Raw genomic sequence first — 17930 nt, forward strand, 5'->3', positions numbered from 1 at the left:
TTTTTTTTTTTTTTTTTTTGAGATGGAATCTCTCTTTCACCCAGGATGGAGTGGTGCAGTGGTGCAATCTTGGCTCACTGCAACCTCCACCTCCCAGCTTCAAGCGATTCTCCTGCCTCAGCCTCCTGAGTAGCTGGGACTACAGGTGCTGATTTTTGTATTTTTAGTAGAGACGAGGTTTCATCATGTTGACCAGGATGGTCTCGATCTCCTGCCCTCGTGATCCACACACCTCGGCCTCCCAAAGTGCTGAGATTACAGGTGTAAGCCACCCGCCCAGCCTTGTTGAGGAGTTTTGTGTGCATGTTCTTCAGAGATATTGGCCTGTACTTTTTTGTTGAGTTTCTGTCTGGTTTTAGTATCAGGGTTATGCTGGCCTTGTAAAATGAGTTATGGAGAATTCTCTCCTTAATTTTTTGGAATAGTTTGAGGAGAATTGGTGTTAGTTCTTAGAAAGTTCGGTAGAATTTGGCAATTAAGCCATCCAGTCTTGCACATTTCTTTGTTGGGAGATTTTTTAAATTATCATTTCAACTTCATTACTTGTTATTGGTCTGTTCAGGTTTTCTATGTCTTTTTTATTCAATCTTGGTAGGTTGTATATGTTCAGGAATTTATTCATTTCCACTAGGTTTTTCAGTTTATTAGTGTTTACTTGTTAATAATATCTGATAATCTTTTATGTTTCTGTGGTATCAGTTGTAATGTCTCCTTTTTCATATCTTATTCTATTTCTTTAGGGTTTTCTAGGTATACAATCTCTTTTTTTCTTGGTTAGTCTAGCTAACAGTATCCATTTTGTTTATCCTCTTTTAAAAGCCAACTTTTCTTTATTTCAATAGTTTTTGGGGTACAGGTGGTTTTTTGGTTACATGGAAAAGTAACCAAAAGTATCCATGGTTACATGGATAAGTTCTTCAGTGGTGATTTCTGAGATTTTGGCACACCCATCACTCAAGCAATGTACACTGCTTTTACCCCAATATGTAGTCTTTTATCCTGCACTGCCCCCTCCGAATCCCCAAAGTCCATTATATCATTCTTCTACCTTTGCATCTTGATAGCTTAGCTCCCACTTATAAGTGAGAACATGCCATATTTGGTTTTCCATTCCTGATTACCTCACTTAGAATAATGGCCTCCAGCTCCATTCAACTTGCTGCAGAAGACATTATTGTATTCCTTTCTGTGGCTAAGTAGTATTCCATGGGGTATATATACCACATTTTCTTTATCCACTTGTTGGTTGGTGGGTTACTTAGGTTGGGTTCATTATGTTTGCAATTGTGAACTGTGCTACTATAAACATGCATGTGCATGTGTCTTTTTCATATAATAACTTCTTTTCCTTTGAGTAGATACCCAGTAGTGGGATTGCTGGATCAGATGGTAATTCTACTTTTAGGAATCTCCATACTGTTTTCCATAGCGGTTGTACTAGTTTACATTCCCACCAGCAGTGTAAAAATATGCCCTTTTCACCAAATCCACACCAATATCTACTGTTTTTTGACTTTTTAATTATGACCATTCTTGCAGGAGTAAGTTGGTATCATTGTGGTTTTAATTTGCATTCCTCTGATACTTAAGGATGTTAAGCATTTTTCATATGTTTGTTGGCTGTTTGTATATCTTCTTTTGAAAATTGTCTATTTGTGTCTTTTACCCACTTTTTGATGCGATTGTTTTTTTTCTTGCTGATTTGTTCAAATTCATTGTAGATTCTGTATATTAGTCCTTTTTCAGATGCATAGTTTGCAAATATTTTCTCCTACTGTGTGTTATCTCTGCTTTTTCTTTTGCTGTGCAGAAGCTTTTTAGTTTAATTAGGTCCCATTTATTTATATTTATTTTTGTTGCATTTGCTTTTGGGGCCTTAGTCATGAGTGTTTGCCTAAGCTAATGTCCAGAACAGTTTTTCTGATGTTCTACAATTTTTATGGTTTCAGGTTTTAGATTTAAGTCTTTGATCCATCTTAAGTTGATTTTTGTATAAGGTGAGAAATGAGGATCCAGTTTCATTCTTCTACATGTGGCTTGCCAATTTTTCCAGTACCAGTTATTGAATAGGGTATCCCTTCCGCAATTTATGTTTTTGTGTGCTTCATCAATGATCAGTTAGGTGTAAGTATTTGGTTTTATTTCTGTGCTCTCTATTCTGTTGCATTGGTCTACGTGCCTGTTTTTATACTGGTTCTATGCTGTTTTGGTAACTTTAGCCTTACAGTACAGAGTACAGTCGAAGTTGGGTAATGTGATGCCTACAGATTTGTTCTTTTTGCTTAGTATTGCTTTGGCTGTGCAGGCTCATTTCGGGTTTTATATAAATTTTAGGAGTTTTTTCTAGTTCTGTGAAGAATGATGATGATATTTTGATGGGAACTGCATTGAATGTGTAGAAAGCTTTAGGCAGTGTAGTCATTTTCACAATATTGATTCTACCCATCCATGATCATGGAATGTGTTTCCATTTGTGTTATCTATTATTTCTTTCAGCAGTGTCTTATAGTCTTCCTTATAAACATCTTTCACCTCCTTAGTTAAGTATATTCCTAGGTATTTTATTTTATTTTATTTTATTTTATTTTATTTTTTGCAGCTATTGTAAAAGGGATTGAGTTCTTGATTTGATTCTCAGCTTGATTGTTGTTGGCATATAGCAGTGCTACTGATTTATGTACACTGATTTTGTATCCTGAGACTTTACTGAGTTTGTTTATCAGATCTAGGAGCTTTTTGGATGAGTCTTTAGGGTTTTCTAGGTATACAATCATATCATCAGTGAACGTCTATGGTTTGACTTTCTCTTTTCCAATTTTGACGTCCTTTACTTCTTTCTCTTGTTTGATTACTCTGGCCAGGTTTGTTTTGTTTTGTTTTTTTAAGATGGGGGCTCGCTATGTTACCTCGGCCGGTCTCAAACTCCTGGGCAAAAACAATCCTCCCTCCTCAGCCTCCAGATTAGCTAGTATACAGCCTTGCACCACTGTGCCTTACTCTTTTATCTGTTTGTTTAGTTCTCCTCTGATCTTTATTATTTCTTAACTTCTACTAATTTGGGGTTTGGTTTATTGCCTTCCTATTTCCTTGAAATACATCATTAGATTGTTTGAAATTTTTCTACTTTTTTGATGTAGGTGTTTATTGCTATAAACTCCCTTCTTAGCACTGTTTTTGCTGTATCTCATAGGCTTTTTTATGTTGCTGTTTTAGAGACAGGGTCTTGCTCTGTCACTCTGGCTGTAGTGCAGTCATGTGATTGTAGCTCACTTTAACCTTGAACTCCTGGGCTCAAGTGACCCTCCTGCCTCAGCCTCCCAAGTCGCTAGGACTACAGGTGCACACCACCATGCCCAGCTAATTTAAAAAATGTTGTTTGTAGAGATGGAGTCTTGCTGTGTTGCATAGGCTGATCTTAAACTACTGACCTCAAATGATCTTCTGCCTCAGCCTCCCGAAGAACTGGGATTACAGGCATGAGCCACTATGTCCAGCCAATATGTTGTGTTTTGATTTTGACTTGTTTCAAGAGATTTTTTGGCCATGTGTGGTGGCTCACGCCTATAGTCCTAGCACTTTGGGAAGCTGAGGCAAGATGATCACTTGAGCCCAGGAGTCGAGACCAGGCTGAGCAACATGGCAAGACCCCATCTCTACAAAAAATTAAAAATTAGCTGGGCATAGTGACACACAGCTGTGGTTCCAGCTACTAAGGAGGTTGACGCTGGAGGACCACTTGAGCCTGGGAGGTTCAGGCTGTGGTGAGCTATGTTCGTTCCACTGCCCTGCAGCCTAGGCAACAGAGTGAGATCCTGTCTCAAAAAAAGTTTTCTTTTTAATTTCCTTATTAATTCCTTCCCTGACCCAGTGGTCATTCAGGAACATATTATTTATGTTCATACAAATCTATGTATTTGTACAGTTTCCAACGTTCCTCATGCTACTTCTTTTTTTTTTTTTCTATTTTCTGAGACAGAGTCTCACTCTGTCACCCATGCTGGAGTGCAGTGGCACCATCTCAGCTCACTGCAACCTCTGCCTCCTGGGTTCAAGCAATTCTCCTGCCTGAGCCTCCCAAGTGGCTGGGATTACAGGTGTGCGCCACCATGCCTAGCTAATTTTTTGTATTTTTAGTAGAGACGGGGTTTCACCATGCCGACCAGGCTGGTCTCGAACTCCCGACCTCATGATCCGCCTGCCTCGGCCTCTCAAAGTGCCGGGATTACAGGCATGAGCCACCGCGCCCAGCCCATGCTACTTATTTATTATTTTATCCCATTGTGGTCTGAGAAGATAATTGATATGATTTCTATTTTACAAATTTGTTGAGACTTGTTTTGTGGTTTAACATATGGTCTGTGCTGGAAAATGCTTCATTTGCTGATGAGGAGAAAGTGTATTCTACAGCTGTAGGATGAAACGTTCTGTTTAGGTCCATTAGTTCTAAAGTGCAGTGTAAATGTCTCTTAATTTTCCATCTAGTTGGTCTAATTCTGAAAGTGGTATGTTGAAGTCCCAAACTCTATGTTACAGTGCATCTCTCCCTTTAGATCTAATATTTGCTTTACATATCTGGGTGCTCTAATGTTGGGTACATATACAATTGTTATATCCTCTTGCTGTGTTGATCCACTTATCATTATATAGTGACCTTCTTCGTTTCTTTTAACAGTTTTTGACTTAAAGTCTGTTTTATCTAACATTGGTATAGCTACCCCTGCTTTCTTTTGATTACCATTTGATTGGAATCTCTTTTTCCATGTCTTTGTCTGTATATGTTCTTACAAGTGAGACGAGTTTCTTTTAGGCAGCTTATAGGTGGGCCATGTTTTTTTAAATCCATTCGGCCACCCTGTAACTTTCAAGTGGAAAGTTTAATCTGTTTACATTCAAGGTTATTATTGATATATGAGAGCTAATTCCTGTAATTTTATTACTTCATAGCTACTTGTTTTATATATCCCTTGTTCCTCTCTTTCTCTCTTATTATTGTGATTTGGTGGTTTTCTGTAGTGGTAATGTTTGAGTCCTTTCTCCTCATTTGTCTCTTTGCTCTACCAGTGGGTTTTGTAATTTTTGTGTTTTTATGGTGGTGTGCATCACTGTTTTCCTTCTAGGACTCTCTTAAACTTATTTCTTGTAGGGCTCACCTAGTGTGATGAATTCCCTCAACTGTTGCTTATCTGGGAAAGACTACTTCTCCTTCATTTATGAAGGATAACTTTGCTGGGTGTAGTGTCCTTGGCTGGCAGATTTTTTTCTCAGCTCATTGTCTATACCATCCCATTCTTTCCTGGCCTGTAAGGTTTCCACTGAGAATTCTGCTTAGTCAGTTGGGAGATCCCTTGTAACTGACTAGACATTATTCTCTTGCTGTTTTTGCAATTCTCTGTCTTTGACATTTGACGACCATGTGCCGTGAAGATCTCTTTGAATTGCATCTGTTTGGGGACCTCTGAACTTCCTGTATTGGATCTTTAAATCTCTTACTTGGGAAGTTTTCAGTTACTGTTTCATTAAATGGATTTTCTATCCCTTTTCTCTTTGCCTTCTGGAACACCAAAAATTTGAATATTGGTCATTTTATGGTGTCCCATATGTCATGTGGGCTTTGTTCATTCTTTTTTCTTTGTTTTTATCTGACTGGGTTATTTCAAAAGATCTGTCTGCAAGTTCTGTAATTCTTTGTTCTACTTGATCTACTCTATTTTTGAAGGTTTTAAATGTGTATTGTATTTCATTCAGTGAATTCACCAGTTCCAAAATTTGGTGGTTTTTCTTCATGATTGTTACGTCTTTGGTAAATTTCTCATTATTTTTTGTATTTGTTGTGTGCTCTTCTATCTCACTGAGCTTCTTTAATATCATTACTTTGAATTCTTTTTCTGGGACTTCATAAATTTCTTTTTCAGTGGAATCTGTTGCTGGAGAATTATTGTGTGCCTTTGAAGGTGTCATATTTCCCTGCTTTTTCGTGTTTGTTGTGTCCTTACATTTTTCTCCGCACATCTGGTCTAACAGTCACTTCTTCCGATTTTTTTGGATTTGCTTTCATAGTGGAGGACTTTTTCCTGAAGATGTATATGTGGTGTTGGTTGGGTAGGGCACTGTGCCAGTCTAGGCAAACCTGTCCCCAGGCTGCCTGGTGGCGCATGGAGGTGCTGGCTCTCAAAATGGTACCCTGCTGTAGCTGCTTAGAACTCAGGGTGTGCAAGACTCAGCCTTAACTCCCTTTCTGGAGCAATACCATCACATGGTCTTCAAACAGCTCCCTATGTTAGTCTCAGGGTCCACAAGGATTGAGGGGGCTTTCCTGTGGTTAGGATTGTAGGAGTCTGCAATAAAAAATGTGGACTGCGGCCGGGCGCAGTGGCTCACGACTGTAATCCCAGCTCTTTGGAAGGCCGAAACGGGCGGATCACGAGGTCAGAAATCGAGACCATCCTGGCTAACGCGGTAAAACCCCATCTCTATTAAAAATACAAAAAATTAGCCGGGCGTGGTGGCGGGCGCCTGTAGTCCCAGATACTTGGGAGGCTGAGGCAGGAGAATGGTGTGAATCCGGGAAGCAGAGTTTGCAGTGAGCCGAGATCGTGCCACTGCACTCCAGCCTGGGCGATGAGCGAGACTCCATCTCAAAAAAAAAAAAAAAAAAAAAAATGTGGACTACTGGGGGGGTCTATCCCTAACCCTTCCCTTCATTGGGAAGTCTCTATAGGAACCCAGCCAATCCCAGCTGAGCAGGCTGCCTCACTTCCCTCTCCTTCCTTGTTTTAGGTGTTTCCTGTTCACTTCTCTGTTGAATTTTAGTGTTCTCTCCTAGATAACCTATTCCAACTGTGATTATCTATTCACTACTTTGGTTCTTTATGGAGAAGGTGAGTACTAGATGCCTCTAGTCAGCCATCTTGAAGACTGATGGGTCTTGTTTTTTTATTCAATCTGATGTCTTTTAATTGGAAATTAGTTTACATTTTAATGTAATTATGGATATGGTTGAATGTAATCTCACCATTTTGCTATTTTCTACTTGTCCCATTTTCTTTTTTCTCACTTTCTTTTGGATTGAGTATTCTCTTGATTTTATCACCATTACTGGCTTGTTATAGCTCTTTATTTAAAAAAAGGTTTCAGTGGCTTCTCCAGGTTTTAAAATATGCATGTTCAACTTACACAAACTTCAAATAGTATACCACTTCACGTATAGTTAGAAGAACCTTGCAACAATATACTTCCAATTTCTCTTGCATCATTTATGCTATTGTCATACATCTTAATATGCATAATAAACCCCAGAATACAGTGGTAATATTTTTGCTTTAGACTAAATTCTTTAACAAAAAACTTTTATATTTATCGTCATTTTTGAATAATTTTCTCGTGTGGGTTGCTTTAAAAATATGTCCACAAATTCTTCAATACTCCTAACCTTGGGAACAGCCTAATTCCCATTCCCTTGAGTGTGCGCTGTAGTAATTTACTAAATGAATAGAATGTGGTAGAAATGTGTGATTCTAAGGCTAGGTCGTAAGACATTGCACCTTCCATTTTGTCTCCGATCTCTGGCAGTGGGGGAAGCCAGATGACATGTCATGAAGATACTGAAATACCCCTATGGAGAATCCCACTTGGTGAAGAAGTTAGGCCTCCTCCAAAGAGTCATATGAATTGAATGAGTTTGGAAGTGGATCCTTCACCCCAGGCAAGCCTTCCTGTAATTACACACCCAGCCAACCACATAATCGTAACCACATGAGCGACACTGAAACACCCAGCCAAACTGATGGTGAATTTCTAACCCACAGACTTGAGAAAATGTTGTTTTAAGTCACTTAAGTTTGGGGATAACTTGTTATAAAGCACTAGTCATTTCTTCATTATGTATCCAAGTTTCTATCTGCCATCACACTTCTACCATAGGTCTGCTGACAGTGAATTCTTTCAGCTTTTGTCTAAAAACCCTTTATTTCATCTTTTATTTTTCAAAGATTTATTCACAGAATACAAAATTGGGGGTTGATTTATTTCTTTAAATATGTCATTCTGTTATTTTGATGAGTACTCTGCTATAATTCTTACCTTTGTCCTTCTGAGTGTGTTTTTTTCCTCTGGCTGCTTTAATTGGTTTTGGTATTTATCCTGCTTGGTGTTCTCTAAACTGGTTAGATCTGTGGTTTGATGTTTTGTTAATATTTCTGAAAAATTCCTTGCCATTATCTTCTAAAATATTATTTCCTGTTTTCTCTTCTCTTTCTAAGACTTTTATTACATGTATGTTAGACTGCTTGTTATTATTCCATAGCTCCTGGGCACTGTTTTTATTGTTTTTGTTTTGGAGGCGGAGTTTCACTCTTGTGCCCAGGCTGGAGCGCACTGGCAGGATCTCAGCTTACTGCAACCTCCACCTCCCCGGTTCAAGCAATTCTCCTGCCTCAGCCTCCCGAGTAGCTGGGATTCCAGACACCTGCCACCATGCCCGGCTAATTTTTGTATTTGTAGTAGAGATGGGGTTTTGCCATGTTGGCCAGGCTGGTCTCAAACTCCTGACCTTAAGTGATCTGCCCATCTTGGCCCCCCAAAGTGCTGGGATTACAGGTGTGAGCCACCACACCCGGCTTTTTTTGTTGTTGTTGTAATTTTTTTCTCAGTGTTTCAGAATAAGTGTATCTTCCAATACATTGAATCTTTCCTCAGCTATTTCCATTCTACTAATGAACCTGTTGAAGGGATTTTCATCTCTGATATCATGCTTTTTATTTCTAGCATTTCCATTTATATTTTTATAGTTTTCGTCTCTGCTAAAACACCTGGCATCAATGTGTTGTCCTCCTATTCCACTATATCCTTCAATACAGTATATTAATGTTAGTCCTTAGCTGATAATTCAAATTTTATGAGTCAACTCCAAGTCTTGTTCTATTAATTGCTTTATCTCTTAACAAGGTGTTTTTTTTTCTTTTTTTTCCTTGAGTCTTATAATATTGAATTTAATTTATTGTGTGTAGAAAAAAACAGAAACTGAGGTAAACAGTATTTATGTCTGGTTATAAATGCATGCCTGTTAGGCTGGAATGGTAAGTTGTCAGTATTGTAAGAAGTTGAGTTTATGTTTTCTTACTGTTATCTGCAGCACATCACATATTTCAAATTCCTCTAGCAGTGAGCTGTTCCTGTGCGCTTAAGGGACAGGATGCCAGAGGGTATTTTTCTCAATGTTCCAGCTCCCTCTCCACCTTCCAGCTGTCTCTGTATGCCTTTGCTCCCAAGATGTTCTCTCTCCATGCTCTTGCCCCTCCCTCAGAGGTAGACTGCATTTTCTTGTTAGTCTGTGTTAGGCTCATGGTAGAGACAATAAGGAATCTTTGTTGTCTTAGCTCAGCCTCAGTCGTACGCAGGCTTTGCGCACCTGGCCTCAGAATTGTGTCTTTCTTAGCATTCCTATCCCTGCTCCTCATGTATTTATGCCTGGTCTTCAGCAGGAATTTCCTACTCCTCTCCCAGTAGTAGTATCAGTGGAGGATGCTAGGCACCAAACTATTTTCTGTTTCTCTCCTCTAAATTAAGATTTGTGCTTCTACTTTTTCTCCTTAAATGAAAGATCTTTGCCTTTGTCCTTCCTTCTGAGGCAGAGGGGTTTTGCCTCTGTTCCTCCCACTAAAGCATTTTCTGCCCTGAGAAAATGTTAACCCTCCATCAGTGGCTTAAGGCTTTCGTTTATAGCAGAAAATGAACCAGGGAAACAGGTGGGTTTTTGTGCCTATCCCCAACTCAGGGGCAGCTATACTATATATCTGTGCTTTCCAGGGGGGATCGCAGCAGCCTCCTGCTATGTATGCCCCCACACTCTCTTGAGCACCCAATGGAATGCCATGAGAAAAGCTTATGAGTGAAGATGTGACGACTGCTACAATCTTATGGTAAAACTTGAAAGGTGAAGAGTTGCTTCTTATAGTTAGGCAAAAAAATTCTTGATGGAATCTATTCCTCATAAAGATGCTGTGAACACTATTGACATAACAAATAATTTAGAATAATACTTAAATGTAGTCAATAAAGCAGTGGTAGGGTTTGAGGACTGACTCCTGTTTTGAAAAAGTTCTTCTATGGATAGAATGATATCAAACAGCATCAGATACTTTTGTGAAAGGATGAATCAATTGATGCAGCAAACTTCATTGTTGTCTTAAGAAATTGCACAGCCACTCCAATCTTCAGCAGCCACCACCCTGATCAGTCAACAGCTATCAACACTGAGGCAACATCTTCCATGAGCAAAAAGATTATGGCTCACTGCAGGTTCAGATAACTGTTAGCATCTTGTAGCAATAAATTACTTGTAAGTAACAGTATGTACTTTTTTTTGATATGCTATTGTATGCTTAATAGACTACAGTATAGTGTAAGCATCACTTTTTATTTTTTGAGACAGGGTTTTGCTCTAGTGCCCAGGCTGGAGTGCAGTGGCACCATCTCGGCTCACTGCAGTCTCTACCTCCGGGGTTCAAGCGATCCTCCTGCCTCAGCCTCCTGAGTAGCTGAAACTACAGGTGTGCACCACCATGCCCAGCTAATTTTTGTATTTTTTTTTTTTTGGGATGGAGTCTCACTCTGTCGCCTAGGCTGGAGTGCAATGGCACGATCTCGGCTCACTGCAACCTCCGCCTCCCGGGCTCAAAGAATTCTCCTGTCTCAGCCTCCTGAGTAGTGGGGATTACAGGCACACACTGCCACGCCTGGCTAATTTTTTTTTTTTTTATTTTTTTTTATTTTAGTTGACACAGGATTTCACTGTGTTGCCCAGGCTGGTCTCAAACTCCTGAGTTCAACTGATCCACCCACCTCAGCCTCCCAAAGTGCTGGGATTACAGGCATAAGCTACCGCACCTGGCCAGCATAACTTTTATTTGCACTGGGAAACCAAAAAATTTGTGAGACTCACTTTATTATGATAATTTTTTTATTGTCATGCAGTATCTCTGAGAAATGCCTATATATTGTACCAATAGAGTCTATTGTGCACCTTTTTTGTTATATTTTGACAATTATTCTATATCCATAAATACAAATCTACTTCATTTAAAAAGCACAGGCTGGGCACAATGGCTCACGCCTGTAATCCCAACAATTTAGGAGGCCGAGGCAGGCAGATCACCTGAGGTCAGGAGTACGAGACCAGCCTGGCCAACATGGTGAAACCCATCTCTACTAAAAATACAAAAATTAATCAGGCCTGGAGGTGCATGCCTGTAATCCCAGCTATTTGGGAAGCTGAGGCAGGAGAACTGCTTGAACCCAGGAGGCAGAGGTTGCAGTGAACCGAGATCGTACCACTGCACTCCAGCCTGGGTGACAGAGCAAGACACTGACTCAAAAAAAAAAAAAAAGCACAGCATTCCATTATACATGAAATACATATTATATTGATTATACTAAAATTATTAATACATAATATATGCCATACTTTACTAATAACTAACATTCAGTTGTTTTCAATCTTCTGCTATGCAGCATTATACCACAATGTAATCATCCTGTACACAGTTGTTTATGTCTATTGTCAGTAGATATCTGGAGTATAAGTTCCTAGAGTTAGAGTTTCTGAATGTGTGTGTGCGTTTTTTAATTTTCACAGATATTGTCAGATTGCTCTTTGTTTTGAGACAGAACTTCGCTCTTATTGCTGCCCAGGCTGTAGCGCAATGGTGCGATCTTGGCTCACCGCAACCTCCGCCTCCCTGGTTCAAGCAATTCTCCTGTCTCAGTCTCCCAAGTAGCTGGGATTACAGGCCTGTGCCCCCAGGCCTGGCTAATTTTGTATTTTTTAGTAGAGATGGGGTTTCACCATGTTGGTCAGACTGGTCTCGAACTCCTGACCTCAAGTGATCCACCCTGCTTGGCCTCCCAAAGTGCTGGGATTACAGGCATGAGCCACTGTACCCTGCCCAGATTGCTCTCTTAAAAGGTTATACCAACTTACACTTCAAAACAAAGACAGCACCTGTTTCTGCATAGCCTTACCAACACAATAACACATTAAAATTTTAATAACCAATATGATACAAACATTGGTAGCTGCATATAGAACACTGGAAATATGAGGACAGTCCCCCTTGAGTAATCTTCAGAGTACTACTGATCAGCGCATGTGTGAGAAAGCGAACCATGGCCAGAGAAAAAAAGCACCTGAAGTATTACAACAGTAGCCAGGGCCCACACAGCGCCAGAAGAGTGTTTATTACCACACCCAGATTATAAAACCTCAAAAGGTGTAGGGCGCTAGGTGTGGTACAGAGAAGTCTTGCCTTGGTAATGTGGAATCATTAGCCCTAGACTAAAAAAGCTCAGGTCCCACTTGACAAATCTTGTAAGCAAGATCCAAATGGGTCAAACTATGTCTATGTACTTAACAGCATCCTAGAATAAATTTCAAGAATACTTATTGAAATACAAAAATACCTAGCACCCAACAAAGTAAAACAACATCTGGTGTCTGATCAGAAACCACCAGGTATGCTGACAAACAGGAAAACACGACCCACAGAGAGGAGAAAGATCAGATGAAACCCAAACTAGAACTGACACAGATGTTAGAATTAGCAGAGAGCATTAAAACAGAGTAACTGTATTCCATATGTTCAAAAAGTTACCTAGACTTGGAAGATAGAAAAAAAGACCCAAATTGAACTAGAGATGAAAAGTACATCATGTAGGATGAAAAAATAGTGTGTGGGGTTAACAGCAGATAAGGTACAAGAGAACGAACTAGTACTTGAAGAAACAGACACTACCCAAAACAAAACATTGAGAAAAAGGCAGCACTGGCTTTTTTTTTTTTTTTCTTCTGTCCTTTGCTCATGCTTTTGCTATTTTGTACTTTTGGACATTCATACTTGCTATTACATCTGACTAGGATCACATGATTTGCCCCTCACTTTCCTCAGGTCTTGGCCCAAAAGTCTTGTCAGAGATGCCCATCTTGACCTCTTATCCCTCTTATCCTGCTTTATTTTTATTTCTTCTCAGCACCACCTGATAGATGTACTTATTTATTGTCTGTCTCCCCCAAGATTCCTTGGACAGTCATGGGGTACGGATTTTTGTTTTACTGTTGTAATCCCAGTGCCTAGAAATTCTGTCTGATCTGTAGCAGATGCTTAAAATATGTATTCAAAGAATAAATTGAGTGAATGTGATTATTAAAGAATACAATTATATTTCTGGTATGGGTACCTGTATAGATGACTGATGACACTGGAGGATGGAATATGAGATGTCTACGGAACACCCAGGTGGAAATAATGGACACTCATTCAGGCAACAAATATTTACTGAGCACCTAACATGCTAGTCACTTTGAGTATATAAGTGGGGACAAAACCCAAAAAACAAACCAGAACCCTACCTTGAAGGAGCTTACTTTCTAGAAAGGGAGACAATAAGAGTAATAAGTAAGTGAAATATATAATAGATTAGAAAGTAATCATGCTATGGGGGAAAAGAGGGGAATCAAGAGTCAGGAGAAAGGTAGAGTGAGTTGCGATTTTAAATAAGGTGGTTAAGGTAGACTGATGCTCAGAGGAGAGGTTTATCCGTTAAGCTGCCAATAATTTGCCCCAAAGTTTTTGGGATCAAATGAGATATGTAAAAGGTCTGGCAATTAAAAAAATTTAAACTACTTCCCCACCCTACGCTGCTGTGAGGCTTCAGTTAGTCTGAAACACACAAGTGTAAAGATAAGCAGAATAAGTTTGAGTGTATTCCTTTTTCAGTAAGAAGAAAAAAAGTTTCCCTTCTTTGTTGCTTTGTTGTAACTAGTGATTTCTGAGTTATTATCCACAAAATTATGGGATATGTAGAACAGGTAGAAGACCCTATTAGATCAATAAAAAATGCATTTGGATAGGGCAGGGGGAGGGTGCAAGGTGTTTATGTTTTACATAAAGTGCTACAATGTTAGCTCGAAGTAGACTGTGAAAAACTAAAGATGTATATGAACGGTCCTTACGGCAACTACATTATTAATTCAAAGAGGTATAGGTAAGTAAATACCAATAGGTTAACTTAAAAGGAAATTCATAATGATGGGAGGAGGTAGAGTAACAAGAAAAGAAATTTTGAAAGTATTTCAAACTGAAAGATAATAAAAATACAACATACCAAAATTTGTAGGATGTAGCCAAAGCAGTGCTACAGGGAAAGTTACAGCTTTAAATGTTTATTTTAGAAACTAACAAAGACGGCTGGACATGGTGGCTCACGCCTGTAATCCCAGCACTTTGGGAGGCCGAGGTGGGTGGATCACCTGAAGTCAGGAGTTTGAGACCAACCTGGCTAGCATGGTAAACCCCGTCTCTACTAAAAATACAAAAATTGGCCGGGTGCGGTGGCATGCACCTGTAGTCCCAGCTACGCGGGAGGCTGAGGCAGGAGAATCGCTTGAACCTGGGAGGCGGAGGCGGCAGTGAGCCAAGATCGTGCTACTTCACTCCAGTCAGAGCGACTGTCTCCAAAAAGAAATTAACAAAGAGTAAAATCAGTGACCTTAGGTGCTATCAGAAGAAGCTAGAGAAAGAAGAGCAAAGTAAATCCAAATGTAGTAGAAGCCAATGAAATGGGAAAAAGAGAAACTAAGAAAATATTCCAACAAATTTGATGAATGAAATGGACAAATTCCTTGAACAAGTGGATCTGGTACTATTTACAACTTAGGGTAAACTAATTTCAAATTCTACTTCTGCTGCCTTTAAAAAAGAACCCAGAACAGCAACAAAAACTCAGAAAGTGTTATTTAAAAATATTGTCTACAAAAATTATAAAGTGCCTAGGGATAAACTTAACAAAGATATAAGCTCTTTACGGTGAGAAACATAAAACTTTGTTGACAGATATTTTTAAAACTTAAATAGTTATATTCTTGAACAGGAAGTGAGCTTGGTATTGTAAAGATAACAATTCTTCCCAAATTGATCTATAATTTCAATGCAGTTATAACCAAAATTTCAAAAGGGTAACAAAATGTTACAGAGGATGCTATTACGGAAGAACAAAGGGCCAAGTATAGTTGTCACACTCCTGAAGAACAAGATGTCAAAGACTGCTCTCAAAACTTTGATCATCTTGATTGTGCTTATGGTTTCACAGGTGTATGAATGTCAAATTGTACACTTTATATGCAAATTATTGTATGTCATTTAGACCTAGGTAAAGCTGTTTTACAAAAACAAAACAAAAACAAAAATAAAAAAACCTGGCAAAACAAGCCTGGGCAACATAGTGAGACCTAAAAATAAAAAATTAGCTGGGTGTGGTGGCACAAGCCATGGGCCAAGCTACTTGGGAGGCTGTGGCAGGAGGATTGCTTGACCCAGGAATTTGAAGCTGCAGTAAGCAGTGATCACGCCACTACATTCCAGCCTGAGCGACACAGCAAGACCCCGTCTCAAAAAATGTATTAAGCCGGGCGTGGTGGCTCATGCCTGTAATCCCAACACTTTGTTTGGGAAGCCAGGGCAGGTGGATTGCTTGAATTCAGGACTTTGAGACTAGTCTGGGCAACATGGCAAAACCCTGGCTCTACAAAAAAATTTTAAAAATTAGCTGGGTGTGGTGATGTACACCTGTAGTCTCAGCTACTCAGGTGGCTGAGGTGGGAGGATTGCTTGCCCCTGGGAGGTCAGGGCTGCAGTGAGCTGTAATCATATCACTGCTCTCCAGCTGGGACAACAGAGCAAGCCCCGTCTCAAAAAAAAAAAAAAAAAAAAAAGTTATTTAACAATATACATACAGATGGAGAAGTTAAAAGCAAAGGAATGATTAACTCAGCATTCAAAACAGTAATTACTGGGAGTGAGGAAACGGAAGGGTATGTGCCAGTGGGGAAGGGGTGCATAGGCAGCTTGTCATGTTCTAGTACAGGTAGTATTCTATTTCTGAAACAGAATGCTGTGTGTCTTACTATCACTCTTTTAACTACATGTGTATTTTATACAGCCTTTTGCATATATGATAAATTTCACAATTTTGAAAAAATGAGCGTCTGTAAAGAGGAACACAAAAGAATCAACCATTAGCTAAACTATACTCATTATTTTGGGGCCCTCAAAACCTTTCAAACAGCACCTGATGGCTACGATTAAGATCTTTCCTGCTCATTTAAAAATGGCAAAACTCTTCCTCTGTTTGAGACAGACGGGTTTTCAATTTATTTTTTTCTGGAGACAGGGTCTCACACTGCCACCCAGGCTGGATTGCAGTGGTGCAATCTTGGCCTCTGCCTCCAGGGTTCAAGCGATCCTCCCACCTCAGCCTCCCCGGGACTACAGGTGCAAGGCACCACCTCTGGCTAATTTTTGTATTTTTTGTAGAGATGGGGTTTCACCATGTTGGCCAGGCTGGTATGGAACTCCTGGGCTCAGGTGATCTGCACACCTCATCTTCCCAAAAGGGCTGGGATTACAGGCGTGAGCCACTGCACCCAACTGGTTATCAATTTCAAACAAGAAAAGTAAAAACCAAACAGAAAAGCTATTGCTTACTACCCTAAGTTGGTACATTTCTGTGCTTAATTACTAAATAATTAACTTGTCCTCTCACAACCACCTTGAGGTGCAGAGGTACAGGGTAATTAGTACTGAGATAGTACCTAGCACTAAAATAGAATTATCTTCCTTGCACACTTTTTCTACAGAGGATGATAGTTTTTCCCTTCAAAGCACTGGTAACAGTCTTATTTTCTTCCTTCCATTTTTGCTTACTTGGTTACTGTCTTTATCAAACTATTAAAATAGTAAATACTACTAGATGCGGTGGCTCACACCTGTAAACCCAGCACTTTGGGAGGCCCAGACAGGAGGATCGCTTGAACTCAGTGGGGCCTGGCTGCAGTGAGCCGTGATGGCACCACTGCACTTCCACCTAGGTGGCCGAGAGAGACCCTGTACCAAAAAATAAAAAATAAAAACAATAGTAAATATACTGCAGGAAGGAAATATACTCCACCTCACTTCACCTGACAACACTGTTTTGCTGTAATGGTCTTGGAATCTTGATCTGACCACCACCCAGAGTAAGCAGGGAACTCAGGTTTCCAACATAATTTAAGAGCCCAACAATTGTAGGTTTCACTTGGAAAGGACAGCTGTGCTTCAGGCTTGGTTCTTGCCAACTACTCAGCTATTTTGGATGAGCTGCACATCTTGTCTGTAACTTCCTCCCTAAGTTTTTAATCAAGAGATCTTCCAGGAATGTGGTGCCTGCTTCACCGTCCACAGCAGCTGCGCAAAACATACACTTCGATTTGTGTGTGTGTTTTGTATACTAGCTTTAACTACTTCCCTCAGCCCAGACTCTCCTTCAGTCGTTTGTTTTGAATAACAACCTATTGTGAAGCCTCTTAAACACTAGTTTACTTAAAGTTTGTATTATCCTTTCTTTCTTTTTTTTTTATTTTTGATACAGAGTCTCACTCTGTTGCCCAGGCTGGAGTGTAGTGGTGCGATCTCTGGCTCACTACAGCCTCCACCTCCCAGGCTCAAGTGAATCTTCCTCCTCGGCCTCCCGAGTAGCTGGGACCACAGGGAGAGGCAAGCCAACAAACCTGGCCTATTTTTGTATTTTTTGTAGAGACGAGGTCTTGCTATGTTGCCCAGGATAGTCTGGAACTCTATTATATCTTTATCTTAATCTCATGGAGACGCCCCCGTGGTCACTGACTGGAGGAAGGAAATACACATTTTAAAGGCCTTAAATTTCCTATAGAAGGGTCTAGAACGTACCGCGCTATACCGAACTTAGTAGTGAGACCACCGCCACACCCCTGAGGAAACAAGGTCACGCCCCTCTGCGGGCCGCTCGATCTGGTCTTTAATTAATCCCGCCGCCGCCTTCCCGCCTACCCCCGGGCGCGCACTTCCGGTCGCGAGGGCGCTCGG

General features: G+C 40.1%; 1 long non-coding RNA gene across 1 annotated transcript in view; it reads right to left on the minus strand.

Moving 5' to 3' along the window:
• LOC105530617 overlaps positions 1-17927 on the minus strand; it is a 48384-nt gene extending 30457 nt beyond the window's left edge. The window contains exon 1 of the long non-coding RNA XR_001004673.1: positions 17775-17927. This is a non-coding gene — a long non-coding RNA (uncharacterized LOC105530617). The remainder of the gene's footprint in view (positions 1-17774) is intronic.
• Between the last annotated feature and the right edge of the window lie 3 nt (positions 17928-17930).

This window comes from Mandrillus leucophaeus, unplaced genomic scaffold, assembly GCF_000951045.1.
Source record: "Mandrillus leucophaeus isolate KB7577 unplaced genomic scaffold, Mleu.le_1.0 Scaffold833, whole genome shotgun sequence".
Lineage (NCBI taxonomy): Eukaryota > Metazoa > Chordata > Mammalia > Primates > Cercopithecidae > Mandrillus > Mandrillus leucophaeus.